The sequence below is a fragment of the Apium graveolens genome, chromosome 2 (assembly GCF_009905375.1).
Source record: "Apium graveolens cultivar Ventura chromosome 2, ASM990537v1, whole genome shotgun sequence".
Lineage (NCBI taxonomy): Eukaryota > Viridiplantae > Streptophyta > Magnoliopsida > Apiales > Apiaceae > Apium > Apium graveolens.
In genome coordinates, this window is record NC_133648.1 from 120,007,848 (window position 1) to 120,012,374 (window position 4,527).

At 30.8% G+C, this 4,527-nt stretch overlaps 1 long non-coding RNA gene across 1 annotated transcript; it reads left to right on the plus strand.

The window, feature by feature from the left end:
• Window positions 1–844: 844 nt before the first annotated feature.
• On the plus strand, window positions 845–2,696 carry LOC141707791 (uncharacterized). The gene is made up of 2 exons (XR_012569157.1): window positions 845–1,443; window positions 2,231–2,696. It is a non-coding gene; the product is annotated as an uncharacterized LOC141707791 (long non-coding RNA).
• The last annotated feature ends 1,831 nt before the right edge of the window (window positions 2,697–4,527 follow it).

Here is a 4,527-nt window from a genome sequence, read left to right on the forward strand (position 1 = left end):
AAATTTACACAAAATATTTGGTTATAATAATATCATGTCAAAATCAACACCAATGAGTGTTATCAACAAGCTGACAACCGATTAACAAGGTAAAAATGTTGATATTCAAACTTATAGATGTATAGTCTTTGTGTTTGTGCATGATTTGAAAGAGTCTCATTTGAATGCTATTAAGAGAATTTTCAAATACTTGAGTGACACTATTACTCTTGGTTCATTTTATCTTATCACAAATGCATTTGATCTTGTTGGATATAGTGATGCAGATTATATAAGATGTCAAACAGATACAAAGAGTACAACTGGTGTGTGTACATTTTCAGGACAAGGTTTGGTATCTTAGTTAAGCAAGAAATAAACTTATGTTGCATTGTCTATAGCTGAAGGAGAAAACCTGTTAGCTCATAGTTGTTGCTCAAAAATGCTTTGAATGAAACAATAACTGAAGGATTTTGAAATTGCTTTTGGTTAAACTCCTATTTATGGTGATAACACAATTACTATCGGTATTTATAAGAATTCAGTGAATTATTCAAGAACCAAGTATATTGATGTTAAACATCATTTATTGAGAGATAATGTTGCCAAAAGGATGGTAAAACTCATATTTGTGGCTACTGATGTTCAAATAACATATATTTTTATAATACCTTTAGCTGAAAAGCATTTTAGCATGCTAAGACGGGAAATAAAAATGTGCAATGTTCAGTTAGCACACTTATAGGCTGGTGTCGGGTATTATAACTCAGCTTACTGTTAATATTATTTTTTATGATTAGTTATGCATGATAAATAATTTACGTGTTTTGTTTTCTAGTTAATTTCTATTTATCTATTCATTATGATAGCTACGTGTTGGATCTCTTTTCGATTCCAGAGATGTTGATTTGTTGATTTCTTATAATATTAATGTTTCATTTCAAATTTTGAATGTGTTATGTCACTTTTGTATAAATCAACCAGTATACATGTTTTTCAAAATACATCCAAATATATTCCATCTTTAATTGGAAAAATGAGTCTAAAAGAGATACTTCACTCACGCCTCGTCAACTCCCTATATACGCGACCCTTTGTTGGATCTAGCATTTTCAACAAGTTCACTCTCTTCACTATTGCGAACATTGGGATTCGGTTAATCACGAGGAACAAGACTATAGCTAATTCCAGAGGCCAGGTCGGTGGTAGCCGATGCGACTCCATCGGACTCGAAGTGCAAGAGGAAACTTTTGGATGAAGGAGATACAGATGATCTGGTAGATATTGAGAGTGAGGATGATCAACAATCATGGGTAGATCCCACTGTGACTGGGTCAGAAGCGAAACGTTGCAAGCTGGATGTGACTGTTCGATCAGAGTTTTCTAGTCAGGTTGAGTAAAAGCTTATTAGTACTCGCAATCAAAGTTATTTTTGGTAAACCGATCTCGGTAAACCGATCTCTGGTATGATCTTTCATTCTTGTGGGGTGATTAAACATTTTGCTGATTTATGATTTAGTTCTTATCTACTGAATTACCTCATATTTGTTATCTTGAGTTCGTCCGTGAATTTTATGGAAATCTGCATGTCGATAAGAATAAGCTTTGTGTGTTTTATTGTTGGGTCTGAAATTACTCTTACTGTCAATGATCTTAATAATATTTTGGGAATTGTGACTCCTTCAAAATTATCAATCTATGAGGTCCTAAGGATTTGGAAAACTTTCCGGCTTTACATTAATTAAGGTTATAATTACTGGAAAGTCAGACTTGGTTGAGTTTGGCCCACCTACTACTGGTCAGGTGTTGCCTATGGAACACTTGTTGTTTAAAATTTGTACTGAGAAAATTTGTCCTAGGTTGGGTATTATGTCAAATCTTGCAGCTTAGGATGTGTTGGTAATTTCTATGTTGTCGGATGGTAGGTCTTTTGATCTTAGTGATTTCATCTTGAAAATCATGATGGAAGTGTTAGAAGGGAAGTCCGTGAGTGGTCTTTCTTATGGGTTGTTGTTAACAAAGGTGTTTGAATGATATAGTAATGAATTAAGAGAAGTTGACTCTGTATGTGCTAAGTAATTTTAAGATCAAAAGAGTCTTAGTCTAATCTGAAAATTGAGAGTGGGGTTGTCATTCAAGTTAAACCTTTTGTTGCTACTGGTCTATCTTCTATTGTTCTTGATTTGGTTATAGAGCGTAAACTCAATGAGTTTATGTTGGAAATGAGGAATTGTCATAAGCTGGTTTTCAGGGAATTGGATGAAGTTGCAGAAGAGAATAAATTCTGGAAATATTTGGTTCTTGGGTTACACACTCTTACTTCTACTATGGTCATTTTTCAACCACTTCTAGTCCAGGTTCTTTATGCAGTTGCTGGTCAAAAGCTTGCTAAAGAATATGGTTTGGAGGATTTGTTTACTAAGGCTGCTATAGTTTAGAATGAAGGCTTCTCCAAAGAACTTGGTGAAAAAGCTTTAGTTGATCATGACCAGAGAGACTCTGAAGAAGTTGCTACTGATAATACCTAGTTTTTACTCCTTTTTATGATGAAGGGGCAGAAACTTTAGAAAAACTATTTTGGGTGGGTTATTTTTAACACCTTTCCTAAATTCTTGTGTAATTATCAAAAAATGGGTAGATTGTAACTCCTATGATTTTGATGATCATACGCTAAGCAAGCCTATAGCTCATTTATTGAATAACATTGTTTAACAGAATTAATGTTTTCCAATTTGTCAGAAAGATATCAGTGCATGAAATTATTTTAGGATAAACAAGATTTGCTGTTTTTAAGGGGATCCAGGAGGAATGAGTTTTTTAAGGTCTACTATATATTTATAGTATACATGTTTAAATATATTAGAACTCTTCTTTTATTTAAATATATTAAACAAAATCATGTAGGAAGTTGTTTAACAAGTATTATCCAAACTGTTAAGTAACCAGTCCGTCTAAAGGTGGTAGAGAAAGACCCGAACATGATCTTATACTCTTTAAGACTCCCCCTCAATCACGATCTTATACTCTTTAAGACTCCCCATCAATCAGGATCTTATATTCTTTAAGGCTCCCCCTGGATCTTATACTCTTTAAGACTCCCCCTCAATCGTACGATATTTTTCGCTACGATTGACAACGACAAATACAACCAATATTAATAACAATACCAACAACAAATATTTAAATTAAATGAGTGGGGTGGGAGGACTTGAATCCGAGTCCCTCCCTAAACCGAGCTCTGATACCATGTTAAATAACCAGTCCGTCTAAAACCTTAAGGTGGTAGTAGAAGGTCCGAATATGATCTTATACTCTTTAAGACAAACAACTTTTCTGAGGCCACTGTATTTCATTTAAACTTAAGATAGAGGTTTCTAAATCAGTTTTTAAATTTATCGTATCTTTAGTTTTAAACATATTTAAGATTATCTTAAAATTTAAATAATAACAAATTAGACATGAGATTGGTAGTGCTGCTGATTAAATATAAAGGTTAACTTAGTCTATTATTAATACTTTTAGGTATACTTACTTTTAAGGTTGATCCACCAATTATATTTTATATATTATTAATATATTTAGGTATACTTTCTTTTAAGGTTAATCCACCAATTATATACCATGACATCTGAGAAAATTTAACTTTGTATTCAAAGTTCATGATTTGAGCATTAATATATACATGTATGTATCTATATATATTATAACAAGTTTCTATAAAGAACCTTCCTAAAAAGGGAAGAGAGAACATTAGATTTAAAATGAGATTGTAATATTTTTTTTAGTTAAAGAAATAATTATTTATTAATAATATAATAGTCATTGCATAATTTTTAAAATCAATATTTAAATCACATTTATGAGATTTAAAAACAGATTTTTAAAAATCATGAGATTGAAAAATAGATTCAAAACCTTTTTCATGTTTTTTTTAAAAATTTTCTAATAAATTGTTATTTATAATTAATTTTATAGAAGTACTATGAAAATAGAAAAATATATACACTTGCTTTCAAGTCGGCTTTTAAGAGGTTCTTTATTAAACCGTCACCATATACAAATTATATATATATATATATCATAATTTTTGTTGTATTTATAACTTATATTGTTCAAGGTGTAAGCTTGTTGTGCCTAATTCATGAAGTTAGATTGTTAGAGAAGGCTCACAAGAAAATTTACTCAAGGGAATAAGGACAAAAGGAAGGAAGATATATTATTCAATCTTGTTATGGTATCATTTGGGTGATTGATAATATATATTTGGAAATTTGTATAATATGTCCATATTAAGGAAGTTGCTTTGTCAATATATTCCATTTTATTAAATAATTATGAATATGTCTCATGATTAATTTTTAACTCATATATAACTTATATAAATATAGTATAGAAATATTTGTTACTAAACAAGACTAAAATGTCCCTAACATAAAAATAATACTAATTGAACATAGATTACATGCAAAACAATTCAAGACCCTGACATTAGAGCAACTATTTATATTTCATTATGTACTATTGATTTTTTTTTGCAAGTCAAATGGG